The following is a 15,882-nucleotide window of genomic DNA, read 5'->3' as shown; positions in this document are numbered from 1 at the left end:
ATTAAGACATGCTTGTGCTGCCTGGGATTCACCTTAAATGCAGGTGAAGTTGAACAGCTCAATTAGCCAGCTTCAGAAAGTAGGCTGGCCAAGCGTATCTTTGAGAAGAGCGAACGTGATCTCAAAAGCGGTAGCGCCAAATTTCTGAAGGGTATTCAAAACTGAAAAAAAAAAAAACTCAAGAATAATAAACAGCAGCATAAATGTACCAACAGAGAAAACACACAGACATGCAGAATTTTTGACAGCAATTCGGGAGATGGTTCTCATTCTGAATCGTCATCATCATCATCGGCAACATCATCATCTATGATTCAGGCGTCTCAGCCGATGATGGTGAAACGCTTATTTCAAAACAAATGAAAGCATCGCAGGAGCACACACAAACAGAATCCTCTCAATCAAGTTCAGGGAAGTAGAACTACTCAAAGCTTCTTGATGGATTAACCTGAAATTCCTGGAGAGCCTTTTAGCAGAGAATGAATGATGGAAATGCTGAATAATAAATATTTTTAAAAAAAAATCAGCCTCTATTGGCTGTGTACACCTTCAACAGCTCCACTTCCAGCTCCACTCTCCACTGGTCAGAGAGCACAGTCACCTTGGTAACCCTTTCGCGCACACACTTGTGTATACCGAAAAAAACGGAACCCCTCTAGAACACGTGCTGCCTGGTCATTGTTCATAAACGTGTCCTGCGTTTTTTGTCCACTGAAGTGGCCGGTCGAACGAGCACACAGCCGTCGCGTGCGCGATTTCCCATCCCGCTTCCACCGAACGAGGCCAGAGTCAGAAGCCAGGAGGCAGAGGAGAGCTTACCGTCTCCAGACATTTCAACGTTCAGTCAGCGTTCAGACTCTTTTCAAGGCCGTGATCCCGTGGCCCGAGGGAACGGTGGCATTTGTGAAATTACCATTAACCTTTGAGCGGAGGCAACTCGGCATCATAATGCGCTCCATTCACAGGGCAGACTTGTGTCTTAAGAGGGGAAGTGAGTGGATGTGTGTGTGTGTGTGTGTGTGTGTGTGTGTGTGTGTGCGCGCGTGCACGTGCATGTGTGCGTGTATGTGCGTGTATGTGTCTGTGTGGGTGTATATGTGTATAGGTGTGTGTGTGTGTGAGTGCATGTGCGTGTGCGCGCGAGTGTACAGTATGTGTACATATTCCTGTGTGTGTGTGTGTGTGTGTGTGCGCCTGCGTAAATGCCTGCTGGACTGCTGGAATGTACTTACCGAGCAAGACTGTAACGGTAAGGAAAGAGCCCGTTCAGGTCAGCTTGCCATCCTCGTAGTCTTCTACAGGCTACAGTACGGGGTCATACTGTCACGAGCCGTGACCTCACAGTGCGGCGGCACCTGCAGGAACATAAAACAGCTCATTAATTCCGTTCCAGCCGAACCGAGCGGCCTGCCGGCGGAATATCAAAGAGGCCATTTTGCTCGGCCTAAGCCATCAGACACAACGTGTTGATTCGTGACTCACTGGTAAGTGCCTTTTCTCACAAAGTTCAGAGTTCAAGGGGCCCTGAATTTCCATGACTACCCCCACCCCTACCTCCCCCCCCCCCCCCCCACCACCACACACCATCATATCCCACAGCCCACACCCACTCAAACGTCTCTGCCCTGTGCATGCTCCTAAACACATTATTTCACACTTGCTCTTAATTTATTTTAATATTCTCTTTCATTATTTACTGTACTTTTTAACCTTTTTTCTTACTGTTATTACCGGTTGTGTTATAGTAACTCTTCTTTTAGCACTTTATGTATAAACTGGTATCTTTATCTTCATGTTAGGTCTTTTTTCTCTTGTCTTATTTTCATTCCAATGGCTTTGAATTGTGTTTCCTGTGATTTGTTATGGAAAGAACTTTGAGCATATCTTAAGGAAGGAGCAACATAAATCAAGTCATTAATAATAATAATAATAATAATAATAATAATAATAATAATAATAATAATAATAATAATAATAATAATAATAATAATAATAATAGTTTAATCTAATACACTTTTCTAATCAACTTATGTATGTAATCTGAGCTGGAGATGCTATCCTTTAGCATGAGTCACACCAATGGAGCAGCTGACAAAACTCAGTCTGGGGAACGGAGTTTATCCAGGTACATCTGATACGGGTGGTGAGGGAGGGGGGAGGTTGGATATTGATGGGTTGGGGTTTCACATCCAACCCCACTCATCAACACGTGCAGTTAAGTAAAAATATAATTCCGCCTTCCGAAGCTCTGGATTGGACAAGGGCGTAGAATGGAAACTGACATCAAGCCCCGCCCTCTGACAGCCTGCAGTCAGACGCTTCTCATTTGTCGACAGTGTGTGAGGATATCGAAGATAAGCTCCGCCCCCATCTGGCTCAGCTAATGACGTCAGCCAATATCAGCCAATCCGCACAGCGTCCCACTTCAGGATAGCGTGCTGTCATATGTCTATGTACTTGGGCCAGACATTGCGGCTCCTTAAATGAAAAATACTTTCTTCCAACGAGCAAAAGAACAATTTTTTTTTCTTTCAGCTCCCTTCCCCCATCACTTCAATCAATAAATGTGTCTCCAGTTCTAGGAATATGAGATTTACCCCCGGGCAGCCCGTGTGTGTGTGTGTGTGTGTGTGTGTGTGTGTCTGTGTGTGTCTGTGTGTGTCTGTGTGTGGTGCTGCGTTTACCGGACTGCTCGGCGTACAGTAATTTTCCGGTAAAAAAAAAAAGTCTCCAAGAGATCTCGAATTCAGCCTCGGCTGGACAAAAAAAGTTCTGTTTCACCGCGGACGACTCGGCCCGGAGGCGTCCACCGCGTCTCGGAACACTGCTCAGTAACTCCGCCCACCGGAACACCACCCAACAAAGCGTCAGCGGGGGAAATAAACTGGCTTTCTTCGCCCGAGCGAGCGAGGGAGGGAGCTGGGAAAACCTTCAGTTCCCATCGCGCTCTCCGAGGCCCCCCCCCCCCCCCAAACCCCAACCCCCCCCATCTCATTCCACCGCTGCAGTACGTGGGGGCCTCCACACGAGTCAATCTGTCCGCGTCGCTCCACGCATTTCACCTGAGCGGGCGAGCGAGTGAGCGGGGAAACCTTCAGTTCCCTTCACATTCTCTGAGGCCTCGCACCCCCCCCCAAAACCCCCACCGCCCCCACCGATCTCATTCAACCGGTGCAGTGCGCGCGGGGGGGGGGGGGGAGCACGCACGAAGGCCTGTCTCTGTCTGTATTACACTGTGATGCGTTTCCTCCAGCCGATGCTGTTTGTCCAACCAGCCACGCAAGGCTTATATTTGGTACATTATGGTACATTGCTGAACAGAATAAAGGGTGGCCTGCAAATGTATATTTTGGTAAGAATTTCTTTACGAAATGAGTATTGTATTTCTGTACAAAATGAGTATTGTACCTTATCGAACCTGCGTTTTGTAGTTGTCCAATGACCATGATACGCACTTTTGTACATCGCTTTGGATAAAAGCGTCTGCTAAATAAATGTAAATGTAAAAGTTGTAGTGCACCATCATTTTTTTTTCTTGAAATAAATGCAAAGACTAAACTGCAGGAAGCAATAACAACATCCGATCTATGTCATAATGTCCTGTAACTTCATTCCTGGAATGATAAAATCTAGTACATATGCTCTACATCAGTTTTTTCATTTCCCTGTGGCTGTATAAGCAAGGACTTGATGCAGCAGATAGGGTTACAAGGACAAGGCTAAGGGGTTAATGCACATAGCTCAGTATATTTCACAGTGTTTGTGTCAGCACAATTGACATAATTGGATCCTTGAATCTTTGGTATTGAATCTCTCAACATCTCTACTACAATAACCTAAATCTATGTAGTTGGAAAACTAGCTAGTACCAGATGAAATCTTCCACTTATTTTCTTTTTGTTTTTAGAAAACAAATCCCTTCATCATTGATAATTTTTGACCATACTGGTCGATGTTCAGATGAGCTATTCCAGCAGAATTCATGCGTAAAAAAAGAGAACACATCATTGTCAGTTATCTGAATAAGATGACACATTTTCGTTAAAGAAAGAAATCTCAATAGGGTAGCTGCGATTCAAATGCAATTAAACTGTTCCCTTGATTAGCTGCCTACTGTGCTAAGCATCTGTTTCTTACAATAGTGATTGCCAAGCAAGCTGCCAAGCTTTGACTGTCCACAGTTGAACTACTTAAAAGTCGTTTTTTTTTTTTTTTTACTGGAAATAGGCACTTCTTTTAGCTGCTCCATTATTCAAGTGCCGCACGGCACAGAGAAGAAAACGTAAACAGAGGGAAGAAAGAAAAAGATCAAACGCAATTTCTGCTCCAAATATGCTCCGTGGGCTTACGATGCAGGGAAATTTACATGCGTGAGTGATGAGCGATTTGGCATGCTGCTTGTGGAGAGATGGACTCGTTCGAAAAGCTGTCTTGTCACAAGGGTGCCCGGGATTCGATTTCACACTCACCCAATGCTGGGTTTTTGGAGTGATAAACTTCACCTGTCACTTACGGGGGGGGCGGGGGGGGGGGGGGGTGGGGGCAGAGTTCTTTGTCTACGGAGGGCAAAATGGCTGGTGTGAAGGCAAAACAATCCCCTCACATCACTCCACCTATTTTTTTCTCTGCACGCTACAGCTGACCTTATTCCACCAACCCCCCCCCCCCGCCCCCACCCACACACACCCCCCAGCCAGTGAATCACACTAGGTGGTCTCTATGGACAGCCGTACTAAGATGTGAAGATACAGCGAGTGAATGGAGGATTGATTGGATTGGTGGTTGGGGAGGGTGTGGCCACAGCAGCCATGTACAGTAGTGTGCACAGGTGGCAAGGCGGGGGGTTGCGGGGGTGGGGGAGGTTGGGGGGTTGGGGGCAGGGTAGTGGGGAAAATGGCTTCAATGAGCTAATGAGATTTGGAGTTACCCCTGCAGGGCTCCCCCCACCCCTCATCCCACTTCCTGGCATTTGGCTTTCCGCGGGGCTGGGGGGGCTACTCCACAGGCCTTATGTGAGGGGATAATTAGGGAGCGTAAAAAAAGAAAAAATCATCCGGAACAGAGGGTGGAGTGTCTGAGAAGAGGCTTTTTTTTATTTTTTTTACGGCCAACGCTGGATTAGAGAGGCCGGATTCCACTGAATTCTATTCCACGAGATTCTATTATTCATAATACGGATGCTATTTTTAGTTGAAATGCATACTTCATCATCAAAAAAAAAAAAAAAAAAAAGCAACTACGCAGCTCCTTCAGGTAGCCCGCTGCCATCGTGCTCTTCAGCTGGGTACTTCACCCACTTAGCATCAAAAAAATTTCTAGCAGTACAATATCAATACGCATTTTATGCAAAAGCATGCGATCTGCGACGGCTTCACTGGACAGCACAGAGGATCGCACATGAAAGGCATTACTGCTACACTCATAGATGGACGCGTTAAAAGCCTGACAGAATGAACACACGTTCGCGGAAGCACACAGTGGAGTCAAAAAAAAAAAAGAAAAATAGAAATGGGATGTGTAAGGGGAGGTGAGCCCGTTCTCACTGTGAAGCCGACCCCACATCCCACAGCTGGTTTAAAATCAGGAGAATACATTTTCAGTCATAACTAGGAACGACGACGTCTCTTTAAAGCCCCATCGGATCAAACGGCTCGCATTGGTTTGCGTTTGCTGCATTTCATACAGACTGAGGACCCCTCTCGCGTACGGAAGGAACGACTCGCGCTCTCCGTCAAAGGAGGAGATAAGACACGAGTGTTTTAATTTCCACAGGGCCCACAGTGACCCCTGTTTCGTGAGGACGCTTTCACTTCACTACAGCACATGCACAACGCACTTGTGCGTTAAAGGGCCCTCACAGTAATCAGCACACGCTGGTCACCTTCCCAGCATTAAACATATGTAATTACCTACATAGCCTGCATCAGCGAGCAAGGCTATCACTTTCTGTCATTTAAAAAAACAAAAAAAAAACGTATGAGGGGCTAGACACAGATTAACCAGGAGCTTATTTTTTTGTCTTGTACTTAATAATTCCAGTAGCCGTGTTCCTGTAACGTCTTAATTAGCATACAGGCTGCACTCTGTTTCGCCAGACCGTGGAGCAGATGTATGTATCTGTAAACATTAAAATGCACCAATGAGGTTTGACTCTGTTAGCAGGGCTCTTGTTAGGGGGGGAACAGAGGGGCTGTCACAGTCAAAGTGCACTGTCAGCTCCAAAACCGCATTTTGAAGATTTCTCAGCCCATCTCACCGTCTGCTGCAATTACAGTGGACCTTAAGGCTGGCAGGCGGAGGGCAGCGTCAAAGGAAATCCATACTAAAAGGGTACAGCACCTCGCCACTCAAAAATGATACAAAAACCTAAGAAACAGCCGTCGGATTGCGTTCGAATTCATAGTCGAAAAGGGATATATCAGCTATATTTCTTATGTTTGTCTCATCATTTTGTATAAAATATCTCTGTCCATAAAATGGCTAAATTAATGTAAAGGCAATATTTAAGTAAATTGACGGGCAAAATGCCTCATACAGTGAAAAAATAATAATAATTGGCTCTGTACTCCACAATGTAATCAAGCAAATCATATGTGGCTAAAGTGCATATTTTTATACATTTCTGGTTTCACCATGTAGAAATTACAGCACTTCTTACACATAGTCCCCTGCACCCCACCCATTTGTCATATATATGTGTGTGCTGTGTTCCAATCTTTACAGGCAAACATTTCACCCCCATTATCTGATGACAGGCAGCGGAGGATCCTGTGACATTTTATATGAAAGGGGATTTGGATCATCATTTAAAAATCACGGGCGTGCAAATGAAGAGGCGTCTCGGAGGCCCTGGGCGTTGGGAATGCCCGGCACGTTTCTCCCTCCCTCCCTCCCTCCCTCCCTCCCTCCCTCCCCGCTGCCGGGTGGTTTCTGATCCAAGGCTCCCGACTACAGGACCAGGCCCCCTTTCCTTTGAATGCAAATAGCCGGAGACATCAAAGGGGTTGCGCCGCACCCCTCTCGAAAAGTCACCTCACGGTATCGAGGCGGATCTGAGAGACCAAAAAAAAAAATAAAAAATCATAATAATCCGCTGCACTGTAACAACGCGGTAATGAGCCACACAGCAGGGGGAGGCGGAAGTGCGAACGCAGCGCGAAAAAGCGAGAGAGAGCGTGCGCGCGCGCGAAGGAGTGAGCGAAAGAGAGGGGGAGAGAGAGAGAGAGGGGGAGGGAGGGAGACAGAGAGGAGAGGGGAGGGGAGTGAGGAGGAGGGAGAGAATGAGAGGGGGGAGGGAGGGAGACAGAGAGGAGAGGGGAGGGGAGTGAGGAGGAGGGAGAGAACGAGAGAGCGAGCGAGAGGGAGAGAATCAGAGAGAGAGGCGGGCGTGGGGGTTGACTATTTTCAGTTGTAATTATGAAATGTGTCGCGGAGAGGCAAATCGAGGGGAAACGAAAAACAACGATTTGGAAACTCGAAATAACGGAGTCGAGCTTTGCATTTGACAGGTCTAATGTGACTCTCTGAAGGTCACTGCACTACAGTATTTCTCTCTCTCTCTCTCTGTCTCACACACACACACACACACACGCGCAAACAGAACAAACTCCATCTGAACAAAACGACATTAGATATGACGCTCGGCGTTTTCTTGTTTTCTCTAAAGCTCGTTTCATACGCCGCAATCTTGCTAATTGAAGCGTGAAGAAGAAGGGGTTGGGAGAGGAGGCCACACATTCACATAAGGCTTCCTTTAGCGTAGCACTGCTTACCCTGTTCCCAAACCCATTGCTGTGATCCATCACTGGAGGGCATGATAATGTATTATTCATTTAGTTCACCGAGACAAAAATAAAATAAAATAAAAAAGTCTTGATGTACTTCAACAGGAATACCGGTGCCTCAAACCCATTCTACTTAATAATCACGATGGTGTCTCAGAGATTTTTTACAGTTCACAGTACAGATCTATTTTGATTTATGCAGGCCTTACCCTAGATGATATTTTAAGCTATTTCACAGTCTTAGAAGACGTAGTAAAATCTCGCCAGTCTTACCTCAAGTCGGTTCACGTCCCCGTCACGACTAGTGTGAGATTGCATTAAGATGGCTCCAACTGAGTTTGCGACTCTTTTTTCTCGTCGCGACCGTTCCGACAATATAAAACATATTTATATGACTTTAGTCTTGGCTAAAAAAAGGTTTGTGATGGTCAACAACGCGATTTATAATTCTACGCTGCCAACAGCCAATGGAGGTGCTGTCTTTGTCTGACGTCATCAGCACACCGGTCGGTGTGTGAGTTTCTGACAGGAAGAGGAGGGCTAAGACAAAATGAAAGAAAAAAAAAAAAGCTAAAACAATCCTGCTGGAGTCTTATAAACGTGTGAAGCTGCATGATTCCCATTCCTTGCAGAATCTTAAGACGAGCACACCTGTAAGACTCAAGACCCCTGATTTAGGACAGATTGTTCTTAAATGAGAGAGTGCGTCAGACTTCAGCTGTCTGGCAGTCGTCTAATGCAAGCAGAGGCGTTATTCGCAAGCACCTATTTATGACAGATGAGTAAAACATGCAACCTCGCTTGCCCGCGCTCATGCACCGCGTTGGAATGGTGAAAAACACTGCAGCGTTCTAGAACCGCTCGGAGTGTTCCGAGGAATGCGACAGTTTATTTACGGCCTTAATTTGCTCATTTGCATGTCACGGATATTATGAGCCCGGGTAACAGACAGCAGCTAAATCTCGGTTGCATAAAAGGATACGATTACAGTGGGAAAATGGCTACAGATTTTTTTTTTATGCAAGGTAATGTGATTTCCAAGAATGTAATTCTAAAGGCCTGTCATCCTTCCCTTTGTATCATCAAAATGAGGGCTAAATTCATTCAGAATGAGTGCGCAATCAGAAGTTATACCTCATGCGTCACCTATCTCTCACTTTCAGAGAACATTAGAGAAAGTCTTCACCAGGGGGTGTCAAATTCTGTCTGAAAAGGGCTGGTGTGGGCACAGGTTTTTGTTTTTTAACCCAGCACTAAGACAACAGACTCTATTTATCAAAGACTTGGTTGAAGACCATGATTCGTAAATTAGATAAATCCAGTGTTGTAGCGCAGGGCTAAAACAAAAACATGCACCCACACCAGCCCTTTTTGTATAAGACTGGACACTCCTGGTCAACAGTCAGTCACACAATGAAGGCTCTCTCTCATCACTGCTATGAACAGTAATTATACGTGCTTATTGGAACACTCCTGTCAACACTACATAGTGCCACTTTAGAAAGATCTGTGAATGAAGTTAAAGCATGCTAAATTAATTGCTTACAATTCAACACAACATCTACTCAGACTGGCATGTTGTGACAGACCTGAAAATTAGTCGGAAAGCCTTTGTCCTACGAAAAAAAAACAAACAAACAAACAAACAAACAAAAAAAATATATGTAACACTTTATTTCACAGTGGTTGTCATGCCACAGAAATGACTATGTCATTGCCATGACATAATGCCTGTCATGAAGTTACATGTCCATTCCTAACTATGACATACCATTGTTACGACACAATATGGTCTGAATTAGAAAAACACGAAACCAAATACACAAGTCTTTAAATGACAAGCTCATGGTCTGGATGTTATTTCTTCACCTTGTCCAGGGCAATGCGTCACACTGGATGTACCAGGTTAATTCATATATCCCAGACCAAAATGAAAACATTGTCCTCTTCAGCCTTCCACTGATCCCTATACTTTCAATACCTTTGAGACGTATGCCTTTCAATTGCAGTGCATGCAGCTCTGTCTGTTGTAATGTGGTAATGCTTAAAAAAAAAAAAAAAACTGATATTATAATATATATTAAAAAATTCTATTTCCCGAAAAGATTTCACTCGCAATTTGAATGTGTCCTCACACTGTGGGGTTAGAAATGAAAGCCAAGGACATCGGTATGCTTCAGATGCGTCCTGTACGCCACATCTCCAGTAACAAGAAACGATGAATTGCATTCATTTCAGAGCTGGATAAAAATCCTCTCCAAGGGGGGGGACAAATGGCTGTCTGTTTCGATGAAAGCACAACTTATTCTTCTGCGCTCGTAATGTCCAGAGCAACCTCCAAAAAAGTTCTCAATTTCGAGAGATTAAAACTGCGCATCCCCTAACTACAGAACCTAACACTGGGAGAGAACATTAGGTGCCAGACAGATGTGGAAGACGGTGTACGGTGCTTAAGGGATCTTTTTTAAGTTACCGCATATGTCCTTGTGTCTGTTTTTTTCGGTAGCTTTTAGATAAAGTTTTCCCAAGCCATAAGGTAAAGATGTTTTGCTTAAGAGCTGATTCAGCAGGAAATCGAAAGAATAGGTACATGGCTGGATCAAAGTAGAATGTGATAGGTATACAGTTCAGACATAAAACTATATATAAATAAACTATATATATAAATATATATCTTGCCACTTTGTTTCATCACCGTACTGATGTATTTTGAATTCTATCCACCGATGCTGAATGTAATGAGAGTGTAATTAGGGAGTGGATCATTCCTCCACAATTTGAATTATATATTTTGTTTTCCTCAACACGGATGCTGAGAATAAATGTGCCTGAAAACACTGAAAAGGGTGAGGCTTGGACCTCAGGGCTGATGCTCACTCGCAGCTCCACACCATGGTTAATCAATGATTAATTCTATACAAAAGGAAACAGGTACTGAAAATGCATGCTTTCATGTATTCAGAGAGATTAATGGAAAAGTAAATTCCATAAATTGACCATAAAAGTTCCCAGTTTACCAGCTACAAGCCTTAAAAAAAGACCCAAGAAGCAGAAATGGATGCTTAATTATGCATTCACATTTAATAAAATACTTTATATATTTAGCAGTAGTCAGTTTTTATTTATTTATTCATTCATTTATTATTTTTACCACACACAAAAACTTCAACGCAGGTCAGATTCCACTTCTTCCCTTTGGGATATTTGCCCAGTCTAGACGGTTCGTTCGATGGAGGGCGTGCGCACACAGTGTGCGCTGGAAGCTAAAATCAAAGAGGCATTGGATTTCATGGATAAAACCGGCCCAACTGATAACCGTGTTCTTGTTAAAGCCCTGACCCCCTGTTACATCCTGTACGATTTCCCATCTAGGGTTTATTCTTATTCTTTCAAAAACGTTGGCTCTCCTTTCCCTACTGGTAAATAGGCTGACAGACTTGAATGGACACACACACACGCACGCACGCACACACACGTAAACACACGCACAGACACAGACACACACAGACACACACACACACGCACGCACGCACACACACACGCACACACACACACGTAAACACACGCACAGACACAGACACACACAGACACACACACACACACACACACACACACGCACACACACACGCACACACACACACGTAAACACACGCACAGACACAGACAGACACACACACACACACACACAGGAGGGATCCACCCCCACGTTGCTTTCTCTCACACTCACTTCGATGGCCATTCCCGAAGCAGCAGACTGGATACAGGAGACGGGTGCCTAATTGGAGTGAAACAATTAATGCATTGAGCTGGGCAGTTAATTCACCGTGTTTTCCAAGATTCTAATTACTCTGTCTTTGCGGAGAAATGTTGGGACACATCGTGCGGAATGCAAAGATCTCCCCTCAGTGCTTCCGCATCCATTTCAGTTCCCCAACTCACCTCTCCATGCTTAAAGCTGCGGCACATGACGCGTGCATTAACATCCCTTCAGTTTTCAGCCAAAAAACCGTGTATGAAGCCTGCTCACACGGACAGGCCGCTGTCTGAGTGCTTCACGCGTAGTGAACGTGACAATGAAAATAACGGTCTGCATCAGGGGTGTCCAAACTTATCCGAAAAGGGGCGTTTTGGGGGCAGGTTTTTGTCTTAGCCAAGTACTAACACACCTGATTCTATTTATCAAGGTCTTGACTGAAGACCTTGATTAGTTAATTGGTTGAATGAGGTCTGTTAGTGCTGGGCCAAAACAAAAACCTGCACCCACGCTGGCCCTTTTCGGATAAGACTGCACACCCCTGGTCTACATCAAGACATTCAAAGACATGCTGTGACATCCAGAGGAAACTGTCTAAAGACGAAAAGACCGAAAGTCATAACTTTCTAAGGCCTATGGGTAGCAGCCAAATAAAAACTCAACTCAAAACAGACAGCACTACAAACATGGCTGTCCATAACAATCTAAAGAACATAAAAATGCACTGTGTGGAATAGCTTGCCAGGTCAGATAGTTGGGGAAGAAACTCTGGGGGGTTTCAAAAACCGAGCACTAGGTACACTTTAGTGGTAGGAAAATGGCGTGCATTGTTGGGCCGAATGGCCTGTTCTCATCGTTATGTTATATTATGTTATGGTAAGTCAAACTAGGAGGCATGACGACAGGAACTTAGGAAGGTAGCAGACAAGTTGGGCGGCAGCATTCTGAATCATCTGTAGTGGCTGTATGGCACAGGCTGGCAGGTTTGTAAGGAGGGAGTTGCTGTACTCCAGGAGGGAGATTGCCATAGCCTAAACGACTAGCTGGGTGGGGCACGTGGTCAGCATCGTAGCCTCCTATTTCTTCAACCAAAACTGAGTTCTTAAAATCAACTAAATCGTCCTCAGCATGTGCACAATGACCGAACAATAATTGTCAGATCTGAATACTGAACGTCTACATAACTGAAATAATATTTTAGATTATTTTTAGTGGACTATATAATGCAATTTAGTGACCTGCTGTCAGCCATCCTCTGGTTGTACTGCTTCTTCCTTGTTAAAATGATTTATTTAGCACTGTACCTGTGAAACACCCAAATCCAATTGGCAGTCTCCCTTTCTCTCTCTCTCTCAATCTCTGTCAAGGGATTCTTTAAAGTCTTATATTTATAGACTCCATACTGAAAATATATTTATAGATTTAAGCCGCCGGACACAAAAGACACAAACGATGCGCTTGAGAGAAATAATGGTAAATTCCATTTAGTGTGTGAACCGTGCCTCTTGCACGATGAAAAGGATGTTTCTCAGAAGTGAAATCAACAGGCAGAGTTCAGACGAGACTGTTTAGCACTATGTATTGCTGATAAGACCATTTTTAATTATCGCACTGCAAAAAAAGACGACATTATTGATATTACAATGATTATGTTTTATTGGTGTGGTACCGTCTGGCTGCTTGAAGGCTTAGAATTTGCAAACAGTTGAAATTTGAATGAAATCAAAAGGACGGCATAGACACATGAGTTGCCAGTCACTTAATATGCCTTTTTACACTACATAGCCAAAAGTATGTGGACACCGGACATCCAACATTTCATCAAACATTATGGGCATTAATATAGAGTTGATCCACCCTTTGCTGCTATAACAACCTCCACTCTTCTGGGAAGGCTTTATACTAGATTTTGGAGCATTATTGCAGGTATTTGCTTAGTGAGGTCGGGTACTGATTGGGCGATTAAGCCTGGCTCACAGTTGGCTTTCCACCTGATCCCGAAGGTGTTGGACAGGGTTGAGGACAGGGCTCTGTGCAGGCAAGTCAAGTGCTTCCCCACTATTCTCGATAAAACCATTTTGTATGGATCTAGCCGTGTGCTCGTGGGCATTGTCATGCTGAAACAGGAAAGGGCCTTCCCCAAACTGTCAGAGAAGCCTAGAATTGTCTAGGATGTGATTGTATGCTGTAAAATTAGGATTTGCCTACACTGGAACTAAGGGGCCTAGCCCAAACCATGAAAAACAGCCCCAGACCAGGGGGTGTCCAGATACTTTTGGTCATATAGTGTATTTGGAAAAAATTACCATGTTTATATGATATAAGCATGTATATTAATGAATAACCACATAAACCACGCATTGGCATACATATATTTGCTGGCAATCAGTGATTGCTTCATCTGTAATCAATAATTAATTACCAGAATTGACTGAAAGGTCATTTTAAACCCTACTAAGCACATAATGACCAGTCATGTGTGAGTATAATTACTGACAACATGTGCTGCACCAATAAACTCGTGGGGGGGGAAAGAACTTGAAAAATAGCCACTTATTATACGACGATGTGACAAGTGCCGTGATTGGCTACTGCAGAGTTCAACCTTTGCCACACCTTCAACTCATCTGAGAGAAATGACCCGCCCAGTTGAAATTTATATTACCTGCAGCCGAAAGTGTGTGTGGAATCAGCTAAATTAAGCCCTTTTCTTCCGGTAACAACGAGATCGCGTGCATCTTATCAACCGCAGATCTGTTGCTGCTAGCATTTTCTCCAGAAAATGCCGCATTAATTAAGGAGGGTTGTCAAGTGCTGTACATCAACACAAAGCTGTGGAAAGCACAGCAGTCTGTTAAAACAATTTTCCATCCAAAAGGTGTGTGTTACAGCACCTAGAGTAATGTACATTGTCCTATGGAATAATCCACTTTACCGCTTGCTTTCCTGCACGTCAGTGATTAAAAAAAAAAAAGATTTTTTACTGCAATTAGCAGCCACTTTTAGTCTTTTTAAAACCGACTATAGAAAACGATGCCCGGTTACAGAGACAGGCAGAAAATCACAGGAGATTCTGTCTTTGTTCACCAACACAAATCCACAGACCAATTCAGGTCAACGCAGACCACACTTTCCTCGAAATTCAGAGCGAGTCCCTCTTTCAGTACTGAACCTGATTTATAATGCTCACAAATGCCCATAAATTATTCTGTGTTATAAAATATTGAGAGCTCTTGATTCAAGAGGGGCTTGCTCACCTCAAGGTTGTCTCTCCATCCGGACAAATGACTAATGCTGTGGACGAGCAGGCCTTTTCTGTGTGAAACTAAGCACAAACTCAATGTTGAGAGACTAAAAAGCCTAACAAAAAAAAAAAAAGAAGTAAAAAAAGAAAAAATATCTAAGCAGTTCAGTCATTAGTGAGCCAAAGAAAAAGTAAATCAAGCACAATGACTGCGTAGGCCTTGTATGCCAGCAAGGCAATAATGGTTAGGTCTTGAAACCATGGTGAGCATTGTTGGGCTGAATGGCCTGTTGTCATAATTACGCTACGTAATGTAATAAGAGTTACAATGGAATAATAAGTAAACTCTGCAAGGTGGTCTGGAGAACTGCTTTATGTCTACATTACATTACAGGCATTTAGCAGACGCTCTTATCCAGAGCAACTTACACAACTTTTTACATTGTATCCATTTATACAGCTGGATATATACTGCAGCAATGCAGGTTAAGTACCTTGCTCAAGGGTACAACGGCAGTGTCCTTACCCGGGAATCGAACCTACGACCTTTCGGTTACAAGCGCAGTTCCTTACCCACTGTGCCACACTCCGTCCATGTCTAAAAAAAAGTAACCCAGATAAAAAAATACTGTTTAGAGCAAATGTTTCATTACCAGCGCTAATGTGTAAACTCTTTTGAGAACAAATAGGGTCAAACAAAAAAAATATAAATTAATTCCGACGTCCCGGCGTTTGGAATTGATGAGGCTGGTTCAAGGGCGAAGCTCGCAAAAGCACGGTCGCAAATTAACGCCTTCGCGCTCAGCGAGCAAAACGAGGTTCCCCTGCCGCCTTCCAGTCTAATTAACGGGGTTTGCATCTTTACGATATTCCATTTGTGCTAACGCGAACGCTAACGGCGTTACAAACGGCTTGTCGCTAGCGCTTCTCTCTGCCCGGAGGGGGAACGCAGGGCCCCTCTCTCCGCTCCGCGGAGTTACTAAAAAACGTCTGGACGGAGTGTAGCACAGTGGGTAAGGAGTAAGGGGGCGGCAGTGTAGCACAGTGGGTAAGGAACTGGGCTTGTAACCGAAAGGTCGCAGGTTCAATTCCCGGGTAAG

General features: G+C 44.2%; 1 protein-coding gene across 3 annotated transcripts in view; it reads right to left on the bottom strand.

The window, feature by feature from the left end:
* The window catches only part of LOC118220074 (leucine-rich repeat and fibronectin type-III domain-containing protein 2), a 138,036-nt gene that overhangs the window by 57,566 nt on the left and 64,588 nt on the right, over positions 1-15,882 (bottom strand). For all 3 annotated transcript variants that reach the window (XM_035403698.1, XM_035403692.1, XM_035403703.1), the window contains exon 3: positions 1,233-1,355. The gene's annotated coding sequence lies outside the window, so the exon portion shown is untranslated. The remainder of the gene's footprint in view (positions 1-1,232; positions 1,356-15,882) is intronic.

Source organism: Anguilla anguilla, chromosome 1, assembly GCF_013347855.1.
Source record: "Anguilla anguilla isolate fAngAng1 chromosome 1, fAngAng1.pri, whole genome shotgun sequence".
In the NCBI taxonomy this organism is placed as follows: Eukaryota; Metazoa; Chordata; class Actinopteri; order Anguilliformes; family Anguillidae; genus Anguilla; species Anguilla anguilla.
This window is presented reverse-complemented; position numbering and strand designations above follow the sequence as displayed.